Source organism: Scyliorhinus torazame, chromosome 20 (genome assembly GCF_047496885.1).
Source record: "Scyliorhinus torazame isolate Kashiwa2021f chromosome 20, sScyTor2.1, whole genome shotgun sequence".
In the NCBI taxonomy this organism is placed as follows: domain Eukaryota; kingdom Metazoa; phylum Chordata; class Chondrichthyes; order Carcharhiniformes; family Scyliorhinidae; genus Scyliorhinus; species Scyliorhinus torazame.
In genome coordinates this window covers 30477211-30495657 of record NC_092726.1, presented here as the reverse complement: position 1 = coordinate 30495657, position 18447 = coordinate 30477211, and the positions used below count along the sequence as shown (strand labels likewise).

The window sequence follows — 18447 nt, the reverse complement described above, 5'->3', positions numbered from 1 at the left end:
TTGACGACTTCAATTCCTCCGAGTTCTCCAATCCACGATCGTCATCGAGATCCTCAGCTTCCCACGATTAAATGAGACTACACTTGATCTCAGGCAAAAGGCCGAGAAGCGATAGTCAATATTTTCCGGCTATGGCTCTTGTCCTCCTCGTCCACCTACTTTCAGGAGCACCTTGCTGCGCTCGACTGTGCTTTGGAACTTTTAGTCTACGCTCACTGTTGGTCAAGAGACCTCCAGCTTGGCCGAGCACGGTGGAGTCTGTGCATGCAGAACCAGTAAAACACAACAGGAAGACATCATCTGGCAAGCCGCCCCCTGTCGTCACCAGATTAAATGGAGACGCTGTGAAGGCCCAGTGACACCCAACGGAGGGAGTCGAAGAAATCTCCACCTTTGCCGAACAAAGGGCAATCCGTGCAAGCAGCGAGTACTGGCGGAATCCAACAGGGGGCAATGTCTAGTTTCCCTGAGCTCCACCCTGACGTGTTGGTCGTGGAGTCACGAGAACGAAAAGAGACGCCGTGAAGGTATACCTACATCCAAATCAGGATGCCGTTCAGTCTGTCGCCACACTTCCCCGTTGTGCAGGATGAAGGGATGTGGTAACTGAAGTGAGGAGAAGGCAAGTCGGCATCCGAGGGTGAGGGTGAGTAGCCTGTAAAAAGCAGCAGGATATCTGTTTGGCATATCAGCTGAAAACGGAGCCTGGCTGCCGCAAGTCCGCGAGCCCATAGGCTCACGACATTAGTGCGCGAAGCGCCCGCCAGCAGAAAAGCTAGCAATGTTCTGGAGCCTGAAAATTTTTTAATTGGTCAGGATGAGACAACTGGACAAGACAGAAGAGGAGAAGCCAGGTTTTGCGCCATTTTCTGCTTTTGCACTATTTGTGCCCAAAGCGGGGTGAAGGCACCATTCCTGGAAACATTGCAAGACCAGGTTGATGCCTGGAGCGGAGCAAGAAAGCCCCTGAACCATCTCCGTGTCCCAAAAATCAATTTAATATTCCGTCCCCCGAAGGGGACATACCAGATATTAAACTGATAAGAACAGATACTACACTTGATCTGAACCAAAAGGCCGAGAAGCGATAGCCCATGTTTTCCGGCTATTTCCCGAGTTATCCTTTTACCATTAATGAGCTGGTAAAATTACTTAGGACGTTCGTTCATTTTACCTGCCTGTATACTTTCATGTACCGTTTTTGCTCTCCTAATTTCCTGAAGTTCCCAGTCCACATTGCGACCCCGGCCCCGGGTCACTGGCCGCGTGGAGTTTGCACATTCTCCCCGGTTCTGCGTGAGTCTCACCCCACAACTCGAAGATGTGAGAGGTAGGTGGATTAGCCACCATAAATTGGAAAAATTATTGACTACTCTAAATTTAAAGAACTGTGTATTTCATTGTAAAGCAAAAAAGAGGCTGTCAGAGACCCCAGAGATTGTCCTACACGGTGAATCTGTGCAGTGCAGAGTCCAGGAGGCTGCAATCCGGTGTCACAGTAGTTTGCACGCTTGCCTCAGCGCGCCAGCAACCCAGGTTCAATTCCAGCCTCGGATGTCTGTCCATGTGGAGTTTGCACTTTCTCTGACACGGTTTCCTCTGGGTTCTCTGTTTTCCTCCCACAGTCCAAATATGTGCAAGTCAGGTGGATTCGCCGTGCTAAATTGCCCTTTAGGTTAGTTTGGGTTGCGGGAATTTGGATAGGGTGGCGGTGTGGGCTTAAATAGGTTTCTCTTTCTAAGGGCTGGTGCAGACTCGTTGGGCCGAATGACCCGCCTTCCGCTCTGTCGGGATTCTATGATTCTATAAAGAATCGTAACCTGCATTCGAGCCTGACGTGGGATTTCGAAACAATCCAAGGCGAATGGCACAGGCAGATTGGCTTCTGAAGTCCAGCTTGGGTCAGTGGGTGTGGACAGTGGTTGGGAAATGAAACACATACATGTTCGGCTGCAGGGCAGGTGCATGTGTCCGTTGGAGCACCAGGTTAGAACGGAAGAGCGAAATATTACTCCAGACTATATCTGGATGTGTTCAGCAGAGTGCACTGGGGACACGCAGATCTCGTACAGCTCAGCTTGATCTGTTTTTATGAACAATAGAGCCAAAAATGACACAGAAAAGTCAGTCCAAAGTATATCTCGACGTAGTGCACTGATGTGTGAACAGCAGTGTGGATAGGAAGGCAGAATTGTCCTTCTAAAGTTCACCAGCTTCTTCAATATAGAACAGTCGGCTGGATAGGAAAACAATTATTCTTCCTGAGCATAGCTGGATATGGTATTGTGGAAAGTCCGGTGGATTGGGACACTAACTAAGGTGGGATTTATGCAGTCGAGCAATTGGGGGCAGAGGATCTATCCATTTCTATCATTAAAAAAAAATCTTTATGACGTTGAAGACTTGTTTAAATTCCCCCTAACCTCCTGCGCTCCAGAAAGACGAATCCCAGCTTCTACACAAAACTGGGTTGCAGGACAGCCACATCCATCGTCACAGGGATGTGTGGGGCGGGCGGGACCATGAGGAACGAGGGCTCACCACTGCGCTATCCTTCTCCCAGTTTTACAGGTGCTTCCAGTCCCATTTTCAGCCTGTGTCACAACTGGCGTGTCCCATCCATCGATTAACTGTTTCATCCCTAAGCTGAGGGCTTGTAGGTGAATAGCCCCCGGTAGAAGGTCTCAAATGCCTCGTAGACATTTTTTGGCTCTGCCACTGGATTCGGTCTGCTGCTTCTAATCTGAGCTATTACCCCCGTGGCTGCCTGCTTTCTCAGTTGGCGAACCAGCAGTGGCTGGCTTTATCTCCGTGTTCGTAAAGGGTCTCCCGTACCTGGCGGAGTTGCTGCAATGCTTCCCTCGTGGAGAGCAGATCAAAGTCCATTTGTAGCTTTTTCCTCTACGCCAGGAGTTCTTTGGTCGGGCCCTCAGAGTATCGCCTGTCTACCTCCAGTATGGAGTCCACAACTGTCGCCTAGCCGCCCTCTCTACCTTGTCTCTACGTGCGTTGTTGGCCATGATATCACCCCTGATCTCAGCCTTCGTGGCCTCCCAGAGCGTGAAGGGCGGGACTTCCCCATTCTAGTTATTAATAATATAGTCATCTGTGGCCTGTGATATTTTCTTGCACAAAGCATTCTGGGCAAGTCGGGCCATGTCCAACCTCCATGTGGGGGGCGGGGTAGCAGGCATTGAGCAAAAACGTATTAATCTGGCTGCATATTAATATGGAACCATATTGGTATGGAACAGCATTAATGTGGCTGGATATTAATATGGAACATTATTCATATGGAGCAGTATTAATATGGCTGCATATTAACTTGGAACCGTATTAATATGGAATAGTATTATATGGCTGAATATTAATATGGAACAGTACTAATATGGAACAGTATTAATATGGAACCATATCTTCACAGCTCCAGGGTCCCAGATTTGATTCCTAGATTGGGTCACTCTCTTTGCGGAGCCTGCATGTTCTCCCGGTGTCTGCGTGCATTTCCTGCGGGTGCTCCGGTTTCAAACAAACAAAGAACAAAGAACAAAGAAATGTACAGCACAGGAACAGGCCCTTCGGCCCTCCAAGCCCGTGCCGACCATACTGCCCGACTAAACTACAATCTTCTACACTTCCTGGGTCCGAAAGACGTGCTTGTTAGGTGAATAGGACATTCTGAATTCTCCCTCTGTGTCCCCGATAAGGCGCCAGAATGTGGCGACGAAGGGCTTTTCACAGTAACTTCGTTGTTGTGTTAATGTAAGACTACTTGTGACAAAGATAATTATTATTAATATGGAATGTTGCTGGATGTTAATATGGAACTGTATTAGTATGGAACAGTGTTAATATAGCCGGATATTAAAATGGCCAGATATTAATATGGAACAGTACTAATATGGAACAGCGTTAACATGGCTGGATATTAATATGTAACAGTAATCATATAGAACAGTATTAATATGGAACACTACTAATATGGAAAAGTTATAATATGAGCGAATATTAATATGGAACAATGTTTATATGCTGGACATTAATAGGGAACAGTACTCATATGTAACGGTCTTAAAATGAAGCAGCACGAATATGGAACAGTATTAATATGGAACAGTATTAATGTGGAAGAGTATTAATATGGAACAGTATTAATATGGAGCCGTTTTAATATGGCTGCATATTAAAATGGAGCAGAATTAATATGCTGGATAGAAATATGGAACAGTATTATTTTGGCTGGATCCCGTTCAGTTTTTGGAAGGGCATATACTGGCCTCGGGAAAGTTGTTTTTTAGGTCTCCAAAGCAATTCGCTTTACATAAACATGTTTAATGTTTAAAAACATGATTTATTATCGGGCACATTTTAAGTCCGATTACAGTAGGGCACTTTTAATTGGTGTGTTACTGTAAGGCTCTGTTTAAATAAGGTCCGTTTGACTGTAGGGCACTGTTTAAATACATTTGATTGACTATAGGGCACTGTTTAAATGCATTTGGTTTACTGTAGGGCACTGTATAAATGCATTTGATTTCCTGTAGGGCACTGTTTAAATGCATTGATTTACTATGGGCACTGTTAAAATGCGTTTGATTTATTGTAGGGCACAGTTTAAATGCATTTCATTTACTTCACCGCACTATTTAAACGCATTTGGTTTACAACAGGGCACTGTTTACATTCATTTAATTTACTGTCGGGCACTACTTATATGCATTTGAGTGTTGGGCACTCTTTAAATGCATTCAGATAACTGTCAGAAACTGTTTAAAAGCATTTCGTATACTGTAGGGCACTGTTTGAATGCATTTGATTCACTGCAGGGCATTTTAATAATGCATTTAGTTCACTGTAGGATACTGTTTAAATGCATTTGATTTATTGTAGCGCCTGTTTAAAAACATTTGATTTACTATGTCACTGTTTAAATGCATTTGGTTTACTGTAGGGCACTGTTTAAATGCATTTGATTTAACGTAGAACACTGTTTAAATGCTTTTGATTCACAGGAGGGCAATGTTTAAATGCATTTGAGTATCGGGCACTATTTAAATGCAATTAGTTTACTGTAGGGAACAAAATGCATTTGATTTACTGTTGGGCACTGTTTAAATGCATTTGATTTACTGTAGGGCACTGTTTAAATGCATTTGATTTACTGTAGGGCACTGTTTAAATGCATTTGATTTACTGTGGTGCACTGTTTAAAAGTATTTGTTTTACTCTTGCGCAGTGTTTCAACGCATTTGATTGACTGTCGGGGCACTGTTTAAATACATTTGATTTATTGTCGGCACTGTTTAAATGCATTTAATTTACGATAAAGAACTGTTTAAATACATTTGGCACCGTTTAGATATAATTGATTTATTTTAGGCCACTGTTCAAATGCATTTGATTTACTGTAGGGCACTGTTTAAATGCATTTAATTGACTCGAGGGCAATGTTTAAATGCATTTGATGGACTGTTGTGCGCTATTTAATTGTATTTGATTTACTGCAGTACACTGTTTAAATACTTTGGATTTATTCTGGGGCACTGTTTAAATACATTTGATGGACTGTTGTGCGCTATTTAATTATATTTTATTCACTGCAGTACACTGTTTAAATACTTTGGATGTATTCTGGGGCACTGTTTAAATACATTTGATTTACTGTCGGGCAGTTTAAATGCATTTGATTTACTGCAGGGCACTGTTTAAATGCCTTTAGTTTGCTGCCGGGCACTGTTTAAATGCACTTGACTTACTGGAGGGCATTGTTTCAATGCGTTTGATTTCGTGTCGGACACTGTGTAAACGCATTTAATTTATTCCAAGGCGCAAATTTAAATACTTTTGATTTACTGTCAGGCACTGTTTAAATGCAATTAATTTACTATAAATCACGATTTAATATATTTGGCTCACTGTCGGGCACTGTTTGAATGCATTTGATTTACTTCATGGCACTTTTTAAATGCATTTAGTTTCCGGTAGGGCACTGTTTAAACGCATTTAATTTATTGCAGCGCCTGTTTAAATACATTTGATTTACTGTGTCACTGTTTAAATGCATTTCATTTACTGTAGGGCACTATTTAAATACATTTGATTTACTAGAAAGCACTGTTCAAAAACGTTTGGTTTACTGTAGGGCATTGTTTGAATGCATTTGATTTAACTTAGGGCACTGTTTAAATGCATTTGATTCACAATCGGGCACTGTTGAAATGCATTTAATTGACTCGAGGGCACTGTTTAAATACAATTGATGGACTGTTGTGCGCTATTGCTGCGCTCGACTGTGCTTTGGAACTTTCAGGCTACGCTCACTGTTGGTCAAGAGACATCCAGCTTGGCCGAGCACGGTGGAGTCTGAGCATGCAGAACCAGTAAAACACAACAGGAAGACATCGTCTGGCAAGCCGTCACCTGTGCCTTCCGTTCCACGTTGGTGCTTTGCCTCTTTATCTGAGGCCGATTCTTGTCCTGTTTTCCCTCATCGGAAGAGGTGTCGGCACTAAGTGCGCCGGCTGAGAGGTGTCGCTTTTTGCCACTACCCCTCGGGGGGTTCTTTAGTTTGTTTTTTTGTTTTCTCTTACGTTTGTCCCTGTTCACGGTTTCCCAGGGCTCTTTATTCTTTGTCCCATCCTCTTCCTCTTCCATTGAGTGTTCCTCATCAGATGGGGCTGGGGCTGGGTTGTCAGGAGGTGCTGGGGCCTCCTCTTTTTGTTCGGGGCCCTTCTGTTGCTTTTCCTCAATCTGAACCGTGGTGTCTTTTTCGGTGGAGGGTGTATGCACCTCCTCTCTGGTCGCCTTTTTAACTCCGCTGCTGATGATTTCAGCGTATGTCGCCCCGCGTTTCGGGCAGGCCCTGTAAAGATGGCCGGCCTCCCCACACAGGTTGCAGCACTTGTCTTCCTTGCAGTCCTTAGTCATGTGTCCCTCCTGCCTGCAGTTCTTGCAGAAGGTCACACTGCAGTTTGCGGCAACATGCCCCGTTTTGCCACAGGTGTGGCATACTCGTGGCTGTCCCACGTAGTAGAGGTAGCCACGATTTACTCCAATAGCGAAATTGGAGGGGGGATGCAGGATGGCTCCGTTGCTGTCCGTTCTTAGGGTCACCTTGACCTGGTGCTCACTTGTCCAGATGCCGAAGGTGTCTTTCACTTGCACGCTGTCACTTTTCAGCTCAGCGTACCTGGCGAGGAACGTGAGCACATCAGATACAGGGACGTGGGGGTTGTACGTGTGCAGTGTAACAACCCGATTTCGCTGTGCCGGTGGCGTAAACAGAGGTTCCGCAGTCAGGATCGACAAGGGACTCTGGTTACCTTTTTCCTTGAAGACGTTCAAGAATTTGATGCACGCTGTGACGCTCTTGAAGGTGACATCAAAGAAACCATTCTTGGGGAAGTTTTGCAAGCAGAAGATCTCTGTTGCTTTAAACCCACAGCACTCGAGCAGCACCTTCTTCACGAAGTGTTTCCGGTCCAAAGGTGACTCTCCATCCGTTTTCTTCACTGTGACTCGGACAGTGTTTCGCACGCCCCAGCCTGGTGGTCGGGATGCAGCTGCATCCATAGCTCGTACGTTGGGTGTGAAACTGTATCGGCGTTAGGCCTAAACCCGAGGTTTAGGCCAGCATGTAGATCCACCAATAGCAGCCAAGCTCCAAACGTTTCGTCTTTGGCGACTTCAATCCCTCCGAGTTCTCCAATCCACGATCGTCATCGAAATCCTCAGCTTCCCTCGATCAAATGAGACTACACTTGATCTTAGCCAAAAGGCCGAGAAGCGATAGCCCATATTTTCCGGCAATGGCTCTTGTCCTCCTCGTCCACCGACATTCAGGTGCACCTTGCTGCGCTCGACTGTGCTTTGGAACTTTTAGTCTACGCTCACTGTTGGTCAAGAGACATCCAGCTTGGCCGAGCACGGTGGAGTCTGAGCATGCAGAACCAGTAAAACACAACAGGAAGACATCGTCTGGCAAGCCGTCACCTGTCGTCACCAGATGGAATGGAGACGCTGTGAAGGCCAGTGACACCCAACGGAGAGAGTCGAAGAAATCTCCACCTTTGCCGAACAAAGGACAATCCGTGCAAGCAGCAAGTACTGGCGGTATCCAACAGGGGGCAATGTCTAGTCTCCCTGAGCTCCACCCTAGCGTGTTGGTCGTGGAGTCAGGAGAACGAAAAGAGACGCCGTGAAGGTATACCTACATCCAAAGAGAATGCCGTTCAGTCTGTCGCCACACTTCCCCGTTGTGCAGGATGAAGGGATGTGGTAACTGAAGTGAGGAGAAGGCAAGTCGGCATCCGAGGGTGAAGGTGAGTGGACTGTAAAGAGCAGCAGGAAATCTGTGTGGCATATTAGCTGAAAACGGAGCCTGGCTGCCAAAAATCCGCGAGTCCACCGGCTCACAACATTCGTGCACGAAGCTCCCGCCAGCAGAAAAGCTAGCAATGCTTTGGAGCCTGAAAGGCCTTAAATTGGTCAGGATGAGACAACTGGACAAGAGAGAAGAGGGGAAGCCAGGTTTTGCGGCATTTTCTGCTTTTATACATTTTGCACCCCAAAGCGGGGAGAGGCACCATCCCTGGAAGCACTGCAAGACCAGGTTGATGCGTGGAGCGGAAGGAGCAAGCCCCTGAACCATCTCCGAGTCCTAAAAATCAATTTAATAATCGGTCCCCAGACTGAGAACATATCAGATATTAAACTGATAAGAACAGATACTACACTTGATCTGAGCCAAAAGGCCGAGAAGCGATAGCCCATATTTTCCGGCAATGGCTCTTGTCCTCCTCGTCCACCGACATTCAGGTGCACCTTGCTGCGCTCGACTGTGCTTTGGAACTTTTAGTCTACGCTCACTGTTGGTCAAGAGACATCCAGCTTGGCCGAGCACGATGGAGTCTGAGCATGCAGAACAAGTGAAACACAACAGGAAGACATCGTCTGGCAAGCCGTCACCTGTCGTCACCAGATGAAATGGAGACGCTGTGAAGGCCAGTGACACCCAACGGAGAGAGTCGAAGAAATCTCCACCTTTGCCGAACAAAGGACAATCCGTGCAAGCAGCAAGTACTGGCGGTATCCAACAGGGGGCAATGTCTAGTCTCCCTGAGCTCCACCCTAGCGTGTTGGTCGTGGAGTCAGGAGAACGAAAAGAGACGCCGTGAAGGTATACCTACATCCAAAGAGAATGCCGTTCAGTCTGTCGCCACACTTCCCCGTTGTGCAGGATGAAGGGATGTGGTAACTGAAGTGAGGAGAAGGCAAGTCGGCATCCGAGTGTGAAGGTGAGTGGCCTGTAAAGAGCAGCAGGAAATCTGTGTGGCATATCAGCTGAAAACGGAGCCTGGCTGCCGCAAGTCCGCGAGTCCATCGGCTCACAACATTCGTGCACGAAGCTCCCACCAGCAGAAAAGCTAGCAATGCTTTGGAGCCTGAAAGGCCTTAAATTAGTCAGTATGAGACAACTGGACAAGAGAGAAAAGGGGAAGCCAGGTTTTGCGGCATTTTCTGCTTTTATACATTTTGCGCCCCTAAGCGGGGAGAGGACACCATTCCTGGAAGCACTGCAAGACCGGGTTGATGCGTGGAGCGGAAGGAGCAAGCCCCTGAACCATCTCCGAGTCCTAAAAATCAATTTAATATTCGGTCCCCAGATTGAGGACATATCAGATATTAAACTGATAAGAACAGATACTACACTTGATCTGAGCCAAAAGGCCGAGAAGCGATAGCCCATATTTTCCGGCAATGGCTCTTGTCCTCCTCGTCCACCGACATTCAGGTGCACCTTGCTGCGCTCGACTGTGCTTTGGAACTTTTAGTCTACGCTCACTGTTGGTCAAGAGACATCCAGCTTGGCCGAGCACGGTGGAGTCTGAGCATGCAGAACCAGTAAAACACAACAGGAAGACATCGTCTGGCAAGCCGTCACCTGTCGTCACCAGATGAAATGGAGACGCTGTGAAGGCCAGTGACACCCAACGGAGAGAGTCGAAGAAATCTCCACCTTTGCCGAACAAAGGACAATCCGTGCAAGCTGCAAGTACTGGCGGTATCCAACAGGGGGCAATGTCTAGTCTCCCTGAGCTCCACCCTAGCGTGTTGGTCGTGGAGTCAGGAGAACGAAAAGAGACGCCGTGAAGGTATACCTACATCCAAAGAGAATGCCGTTCAGTCTGTCGCCACACTTCCCCGTTGTGCAGGATGAAGGGATGTGGTAACTGAAGTGAGGAGAAGGCAAGTCGGCATCCGACTGTGAAGGTGAGTGGCCTGTAAAGAGCAGCAGGAAATCTGTGTGGCATATCAGCTGAAAACGGAGCCTGGCTGCCGCAAGTCCGCGAGTCCATCGGCTCACAACATTCGTGCACGAAGCTCCCACCAGCAGAAAAGCTAGCAATGCTTTGGAGCCTGAAAGGCCTTAAATTGGTCAGTATGAGACAACTGGACAAGAGAGAAAAGGGGAAGCCAGGTTTTGCGGCATTTTCTGCTTTTATACATTTTGCTCCCCGAAGCAGGGAGTGGGCACCATTCCTGGAAGCACTGCAAGACCAGGTTGATGCGTGGAGCGGAAGGAGCAAGCCCCTGAACCATCTCCGAGTCCTAAAAATCAATTTAATATCCGGTCCCCAGATTGAGAACATATCAGATATTAAACTGATAAGAACAGATACTACACTTGATCTGAGCCAAAAGGCCGAGAAGCGATAGCCCATATTTTCCGGCAATGGCTCTTGTCCTCCTCGTCCACCGACATTCAGGTGCACCTTGCTGCGCTCGACTGTGCTTTGGAACTTTTAGTCTACGCTCACTGTTGGTCAAGAGACATCCAGCTTGGCCGAGCACGGTGGAGTCTGAGCATGCAGAACCAGTAAAACACAACAGGAAGACATCGTCTGGCAAGCCGTCACCTGTCGTCACCAGATGAAATGGAGACGCTGTGAAGGCCAGTGACACCCAACGGAGAGAGTCGAAGAAATCTCCACCTTTGCCGAACAAAGGACAATCCGTGCAAGCAGCAAGTACTGGCGGTATCCAACAGGGGGCAATGTCTAGTCTCCCTGAGCTCCACCCTAGCGTGTTGGTCGTGGAGTCAGGAGAACGAAAAGAGACGCCGTGAAGGTATACCTACATCCAAAGAGAATGCCGTTCAGTCTGTCGCCACACTTCCCCGTTGTGCAGGATGAAGGGATGTGGTAACTGAAGTGAGGAGAAGGCAAGTCGGCATCCGAGTGTGAAGGTGAGTGGCCTGTAAAAAGCAGCAGGAAATCTGTGTGGCATATCAGCTGAAAACGGAGCCTGGCTGCCGCAAGTCCGCGAGTCCATCGGCTCGCAACATTCGTGCACGAAGCTCCAGCCAGCAGAAAAACTAGCAATGCTTTGGAGCCTGAAAGGCCTTAAATTGGTCAGGATGAGACAACTGGAGAAGAGAGAAAAGGGGAAGCCAGGTTTTGCGGCATTTTCTGCTTTTATACATTTTGCGCCCCAAAGCGGGGAGAGGGCACCATTCCTGGAAGCACTGCAAGACCGGGTTGATGCGTGGAGCGGAAGGAGCAAGCCCCTGAACCATCTCCGAGTCCTAAAAATCAATTTAATATTCGGTCCCCAGATTGAGGACATATCAGATATTAAACTGATAAGAACAGATACTACACTTGATCTGAGCCAAAAGGCCGAGAAGCGATAGCCCATATTTTCCGGCAATGGCTCTTGTCCTCCTCGCCCACCGACATTCAGGTGCACCTTGCTGCGCTCGACTGTGCTTTGGAACTTTTAGTCTACGCTCACTGTTGGTCAAGAGACATCCAGCTTGGCCGAGCACGGTGGAGTCTGAGCATGCAGAACCAGTAAAACACAACAGGAAGACATCGTCTGGCAAGCCGTCACCTGTCGTCACCAGATGAAATGGAGACGCTGTGAAGGCCAGTGACACCCAACGGAGAGAGTCGAAGAAATCTCCACCTTTGCCGAACAAAGGACAATCCGTGCAAGCAGCAAGTACTGGCGGTATCCAACAGGGGGCAATGTCTAGTCTCCCTGAGCTCCACCCTAGCGTGTTGGTCGTGGAGTCAGGAGAACGAAAAGAGACGCCGTGAAGGTATACCTACATCCAAAGAGAATGCCGTTCAGTCTGTCGCCACACTTCCCCGTTGTGCAGGATGAAGGGATGTGGTAACTGAAGTGAGGAGAAGGCAAGTCGGCATCCGAGGGTGAAGGTGAGTGGACTGTAAAGAGCAGCAGGAAATCTGTGTGGCATATTAGCTGAAAACGGAGCCTGGCTGCCAAAAATCCGCGAGTCCACCGGCTCACAACATTCGTGCACGAAGCTCCCGCCAGCAGAAAAGCTAGCAATGCTTTGGAGCCTGAAAGGCCTTAAATTGGTCAGGATGAGACAACTGGACAAGAGAGAAAAGGGGAAGCCAGGTTTTGCGGCATTTTCTGCTTTTATACATTTTGCACCCCAAAGCGGGGAGAGGGCACCATCCCTGGAAGCACTGCAAGACCAGGTTGATGCGTGGAGCGGAAGGAGCAAGCCCCTGAACCATCTCCGAGTCCTAAAAATCAATTTAATAATCGGTCCCCAGATTGAGAACATATCAGATATTAAACTGATAAGAACAGATACTACACTTGATCTGAGCCAAAAGGCCGAGAAGCGATAGCCCATATTTTCCGGCAATGGCTCTTGTCCTCCTCGTCCACCGACATTCAGGTGCACCTTGCTGCGCTCGACTGTGCTTTGGAACTTTTAGTCTACGCTCACTGTTGGTCAAGAGACATCCAGCTTGGCCGAGCACGATGGAGTCTGAGCATGCAGAACAAGTGAAACACAACAGGAAGACATCGTCTGGCAAGCCGTCACCTGTCGTCACCAGATGAAATGGAGACGCTGTGAAGGCCAGTGACACCCAACGGAGAGAGTCGAAGAAATCTCCACCTTTGCCGAACAAAGGACAATCCGTGCAAGCAGCAAGTACTGGCGGTATCCAACAGGGGGCAATGTCTAGTCTCCCTGAGCTCCACCCTAGCGTGTTGGTCGTGGAGTCAGGAGAACGAAAAGAGACGCCGTGAAGGTATACCTACATCCAAAGAGAATGCCGTTCAGTCTGTCGCCACACTTCCCCGTTGTGCAGGATGAAGGGATGTGGTAACTGAAGTGAGGAGAAGGCAAGTCGGCATCCGAGTGTGAAGGTGAGTGGCCTGTAAAGAGCAGCAGGAAATCTGTGTGGCATATCAGCTGAAAACGGAGCCTGGCTGCCGCAAGTCCGCGAGTCCATCGGCTCACAACATTCGTGCACGAAGCTCCCACCAGCAGAAAAGCTAGCAATGCTTTGGAGCCTGAAAGGCCTTAAATTGGTCAGTATGAGACAACTGGACAAGAAAGAAAAGGGGAAGCCAGGTTTTGCGGCATTTTCTGCTTTTATACATTTTGCGCCCCTAAGCGGGGAGAGGACACCATTCCTGGAAGCACTGCAAGACCGGATTGATGCGTGGAGCGGAAGGAGCAAGCCCCTGAACCATCTCCGAGTCCTAAAAATCAATTTAATATTCGGTCCCCAGATTGAGGACATATCAGATATTAAACTGATAAGAACAGATACTACACTTGATCTGAGCCAAAAGGCCGAGAAGCGATAGCCCATATTTTCCGGCAATGGCTCTTGTCCTCCTCGTCCACCGACATTCAGGTGCACCTTGCTGCGCTCGACTGTGCTTTGGAACTTTTAGTCTACGCTCACTGTTGGTCAAGAGACATCCAGCTTGGCCGAGCACGGTGGAGTCTGAGCATGCAGAACCAGTAAAACACAACAGGAAGACATCGTCTGGCAAGCCGTCACCTGTCGTCACCAGATGAAATGGAGACGCTGTGAAGGCCAGTGACACCCAACGGAGAGAGTCGAAGAAATCTCCACCTTTGCCGAACAAAGGACAATCCGTGCAAGCTGCAAGTACTGGCGGTATCCAACAGGGGGCAATGTCTAGTCTCCCTGAGCTCCACCCTAGCGTGTTGGTCGTGGAGTCAGGAGAACGAAAAGAGACGCCGTGAAGGTATACCTACATCCAAAGAGAATGCCGTTCAGTCTGTCGCCACACTTCCCCGTTGTGCAGGATGAAGGGATGTGGTAACTGAAGTGAGGAGAAGGCAAGTCGGCATCCGACTGTGAAGGTGAGTGGCCTGTAAAGAGCAGCAGGAAATCTGTGTGGCATATCAGCTGAAAACGGAGCCTGGCTGCCGCAAGTCCGCGAGTCCATCGGCTCACAACATTCGTGCACGAAGCTCCCACCAGCAGAAAAGCTAGCAATGCTTTGGAGCCTGAAAGGCCTTAAATTGGTCAGTATGAGACAACTGGACAAGAGAGAAAAGGGGAAGCCAGGTTTTGCGGCATTTTCTGCTTTTATACATTTTGCTCCCCGAAGCAGGGAGTGGGCACCATTCCTGGAAGCACTGCAAGACCAGGTTGATGCGTGGAGCGGAAGGAGCAAGCCCCTGAACCATCTCCGAGTCCTAAAAATCAATTTAATATCCGGTCCCCAGATTGAGGACATATCAGATATTAAACTGATAAGAACAGATACTACACTTGATCTGAGCCAAAAGGCCGAGAAGCGATAGCCCATATTTTCCGGCAATGGCTCTTGTCCTCCTCGTCCACCGACATTCAGGTGCACCTTGCTGCGCTCGACTGTGCTTTGGAACTTTTAGTCTACGCTCACTGTTGGTCAAGAGACATCCAGCTTGGCCGAGCACGGTGGAGTCTGAGCATGCAGAACCAGTAAAACACAACAGGAGGACATCGTCTGGCAAGCCGTCACCTGTCGTCACCAGATGAAATGGAGACGCTGTGAAGGCCAGTGACACCCAACGGAGAGAGTCGAAGAAATCTCCACCTTTGCCGAACAAAGGACAATCCGTGCAAGCAGCAAGTACTGGCGGTATCCAACAGGGGGCAATGTCTAGTCTCCCTGAGCTCCACCCTAGCGTGTTGGTCGTGGAGTCAGGAGAACGAAAAGAGACGCCGTGAAGGTATACCTACATCCAAAGAGAATGCCGTTCAGTCTGTCGCCACACTTCCCCGTTGTGCAGGATGAAGGGATGTGGTAACTGAAGTGAGGAGAAGGCAAGTCGGCATCCGAGTGTGAAGGTGAGTGGCCTGTAAAAAGCAGCAGGAAATCTGTGTGGCATATCAGCTGAAAACGGAGCCTGGCTGCCGCAAGTCCGCGAGTCCATCGGCTCGCAACATTCGTGCACGAAGCTCCAGCCAGCAGAAAAACTAGCAATGCTTTGGAGCCTGAAAGGCCTTAAATTGGTCAGGATGAGACAACTGGAGAAGAGAGAAAAGGGGAAGCCAGGTTTTGCGGCATTTTCTGCTTTTATACATTTTGCGCCCCAAAGCGGGGAGAGGGCACCATTCCTGGAAGCACTGCAAGACCGGGTTGATGCGTGGAGCGGAAGGAGCAAGCCCCTGAACCATCTCCGAGTCCTAAAAATCAATTTAATATCCGGTCCCCAGATTGAGGACATATCAGATATTAAACTGATAAGAACAGATACTACACTTGATCTGAGCCAAAAGGCCGAGAAGCGATAGCCCATATTTTCCGGCAATGGCTCTTGTCCTCCTCGTCCACCGACATTCAGGTGCACCTTGCTGCGCTCGACTGTGCTTTGGAACTTTTAGTCTACGCTCACTGTTGGTCAAGAGACATCCAGCTTGGCCGAGCACGGTGGAGTCTGAGCATGCAGAACCAGTAAAACACAACAGGAAGACATCGTCTGGCAAGCCGTCACCTGTCGTCACCAGATGAAATGGAGACGCTGTGAAGGCCAGTGACACCCAACGGAGAGAGTCGAAGAAATCTCCACCTTTGCCGAACAAAGGACAATCCGTGCAAGCAGCAAGTACTGGCGGTATCCAACAGGGGGCAATGTCTAGTCTCCCTGAGCTCCACCCTAGCGTGTTGGTCGTGGAGTCAGGAGAACGAAAAGAGACGCCGTGAAGGTATACCTACATCCAAAGAGAATGCCGTTCAGTCTGTCGCCACACTTCCCCGTTGTGCAGGATGAAGGGATGTGGTAACTGAAGTGAGGAGAAGGCAAGTCGGCATCCGAGTGTGAAGGTGAGTGGCCTGTAAAAAGCAGCAGGAAATCTGTGTGGCATATCAGCTGAAAACGGAGCCTGGCTGCCGCAAGTCCGCGAGTCCATCGGCTCGCAACATTCGTGCACGAAGCTCCAGCCAGCAGAAAAACTAGCAATGCTTTGGAGCCTGAAAGGCCTTAAATTGGTCAGGATGAGACAACTGGAGAAGAGAGAAAAGGGGAAGCCAGGTTTTGCGGCATTTTCTGCTTTTATACATTTTGCGCCCCAAAGCGGGGAGAGGGCACCATTCCTGGAAGCACTGCAAGACCGGGTTGATGCGTGGAGCGGAAGGAGCAAGCCCCTGAACCATCTCCGAGTCCTAAAAATCAATTTAATATTCGGTCCCCAGATTGAGAACATATCAGATATTAAACTGATAAGAACAGATACTACACTTGATCTGAGCCAAAAGGCCGAGAAGCGATAGCCCATATTTTCCGGCAATGGCTCTTGTCCTCCTCGCCCACCGACATTCAGGTGCACCTTGCTGCGCTCGACTGTGCTTTGGAACTTTTAGTCTACGCTCACTGTTGGTCAAGAGACATCCAGCTTGGCCGAGCACGGTGGAGTCTGAGCATGCAGAACCAGTAAAACACAACAGGAAGACATCGTCTGGCAAGCCGTCACCTGTCGTCACCAGATGAAATGGAGACGCTGTGAAGGCCAGTGACACCCAACGGAGAGAGTCGAAGAAATCTCCACCTTTGCCGAACAAAGGACAATCCGTGCAAGCAGCAAGTACTGGCGGTATCCAACAGGGGGCAATGTCTAGTCTCCCTGAGCTCCACCCTAGCGTGTTGGTCGTGGAGTCAGGAGAACGAAAAGAGACGCCGTGAAGGTATACCTACATCCAAAGAGAATGCCGTTCAGTCTGTCGCCACACTTCCCCGTTGTGCAGGATGAAGGGATGTGGTAACTGAAGTGAGGAGAAGGCAAGTCGGCATCCGAGTGTGAAGGTGAGTGGCCTGTAAAGAGCAGCAGGAAATCTGTGTGGCATATTAGCTGAAAACGGAGCCTGGCTGCCGCAAATCCGCGAGTCCATCGGCTCACAACATTCGTGCACAAAGCTCTCGCCAGCAGAAAAGCTTGCAATGCTTTGGAGCCTGAAAGGCCTTAAATTGGTCAGGATGAGACAACTGGACAAGAGAGAAAAGGGGAAGCCAGGTTTTGCGGCATTTTCTGCTTTTATACATTTTGCGCCCCAAAGCGGGGAGAGGGCACCATTCCTGGAAGCACTGCAAGACCAGGTTGATGCGTGGAGCGGAAGGAGCAATCCCCTGAACCATCTCCGAGTCCTAAAAATCAATTTAATAATCGGTCCCCAGATTGAGGACATATCAGATATTAAACTGATAAGAACAGATTTTTTTTTTTTTTTTTTTTCAAAAAAATATACTTTATTCATAAAAATTTATCATGAGCATTACAGAAACATTTCAAATTGTCTTGACTGTACATTTCCGGCAGGGTTACATGTTGCCTTGACTTTCTTTCATTCAATTTTGATATTGTCGTACACATATCACTCTTTACATTACAATTCCTTCTTAAATATTTACAGTGGCATGTTTGTTTTATACATTGGAGTGTTGGTTGCCCAGACCGAGGGGCTTTACACTGTTACCCGCCCCTCGGTGTACATTTGCTGGAAAGCCCTTACACAGAGGTCTTTCCCCATTGCGCCTTGGCGGCCGCTGCCCCAAGCTTGAGTGCGTCCCTCAGCACGTAGTCCTGGACCTTGGAATGTGCCAGTCTGCAACACTCGGTCGAGGACAATTCTTTGCACTGGAAGATCAGCAAGTTTCGGGCAGACCAAAGAGCGTCTTTTACCGAGTTGATGACCTTCCAGCAGCAGTTGATATTTGTCTCGGTGTGTGTCCCTGGAAACAGTCCGTAGAGCACAGAGTCCTGTGTCACAGATCTGTTTGGGATAAACCTTGACAAATACCACTGCATCTCTCTCCAGACCTTCTTTGCAAAGGCACATTCCACAAGGAGGTGTGTGACCGTCTCATTTCCCCCACAGCCACTCCGAGGGCAGCGTGCATTGGTGCAGAGCCTTCGGGTGTGCATGAAGAATCTGACAGGGAGGGCCCTTCTCACCACCAGCCAAGCTAGGTCTTGGTGCTTGTTTGAAAGTTCTGGTGATGAGGCGTTCTGCCAGATGACTCTGGCAGTCTGCTCAGGGAACCATCCAACGTCCTCCACGGTCTCTTTTTCCATGAGGGCCTCGAGGACATTACGTGCTGACCACTGCTTCATTGCCTTGTGGTCAAAGGTGTTTTCCTTCAAAAACTTT

General features: G+C 48.5%; 11 non-coding genes across 11 annotated transcripts; all 11 read right to left on the bottom strand.

Annotated features, from left to right (window-relative positions):
* Positions 1 to 899: 899 nt before the first annotated feature.
* On the bottom strand, positions 900 to 1089 carry LOC140397850 (U2 spliceosomal RNA). Its single transcript, XR_011937275.1, has one exon. It is a non-coding gene; the product is annotated as a U2 spliceosomal RNA (small nuclear RNA).
* A 7485-nt stretch (positions 1090 to 8574) lies between these two features.
* LOC140397536 (U2 spliceosomal RNA) lies at positions 8575 to 8765 on the bottom strand. Its single transcript, XR_011936971.1, has one exon. It is a non-coding gene; the product is annotated as a U2 spliceosomal RNA (small nuclear RNA).
* Positions 8766 to 9550: 785 nt separating this feature from the next.
* On the bottom strand, positions 9551 to 9741 carry LOC140397486 (U2 spliceosomal RNA). Its single transcript, XR_011936922.1, has one exon. It is a non-coding gene; the product is annotated as a U2 spliceosomal RNA (small nuclear RNA).
* A 785-nt stretch (positions 9742 to 10526) lies between these two features.
* On the bottom strand, positions 10527 to 10717 carry LOC140397435 (U2 spliceosomal RNA). Its single transcript, XR_011936874.1, has one exon. It is a non-coding gene; the product is annotated as a U2 spliceosomal RNA (small nuclear RNA).
* Positions 10718 to 11502: 785 nt separating this feature from the next.
* On the bottom strand, positions 11503 to 11693 carry LOC140397445 (U2 spliceosomal RNA). Its single transcript, XR_011936883.1, has one exon. It is a non-coding gene; the product is annotated as a U2 spliceosomal RNA (small nuclear RNA).
* Positions 11694 to 12478: 785 nt separating this feature from the next.
* Positions 12479 to 12669, bottom strand: LOC140397441 (U2 spliceosomal RNA). Its single transcript, XR_011936880.1, has one exon. It is a non-coding gene; the product is annotated as a U2 spliceosomal RNA (small nuclear RNA).
* Positions 12670 to 13454: 785 nt separating this feature from the next.
* Positions 13455 to 13645, bottom strand: LOC140397560 (U2 spliceosomal RNA). The gene has a single exon (XR_011936994.1). It is a non-coding gene; the product is annotated as a U2 spliceosomal RNA (small nuclear RNA).
* A 785-nt stretch (positions 13646 to 14430) lies between these two features.
* Positions 14431 to 14621, bottom strand: LOC140397182 (U2 spliceosomal RNA). The gene has a single exon (XR_011936748.1). It is a non-coding gene; the product is annotated as a U2 spliceosomal RNA (small nuclear RNA).
* Positions 14622 to 15406: 785 nt separating this feature from the next.
* LOC140397456 (U2 spliceosomal RNA) lies at positions 15407 to 15597 on the bottom strand. The gene has a single exon (XR_011936893.1). It is a non-coding gene; the product is annotated as a U2 spliceosomal RNA (small nuclear RNA).
* Positions 15598 to 16382: 785 nt separating this feature from the next.
* On the bottom strand, positions 16383 to 16573 carry LOC140397481 (U2 spliceosomal RNA). Its single transcript, XR_011936917.1, has one exon. It is a non-coding gene; the product is annotated as a U2 spliceosomal RNA (small nuclear RNA).
* Positions 16574 to 17358: 785 nt separating this feature from the next.
* On the bottom strand, positions 17359 to 17542 carry LOC140397274 (U2 spliceosomal RNA). The gene has a single exon (XR_011936798.1). It is a non-coding gene; the product is annotated as a U2 spliceosomal RNA (small nuclear RNA).
* Positions 17543 to 18447: the final 905 nt, after the last annotated feature.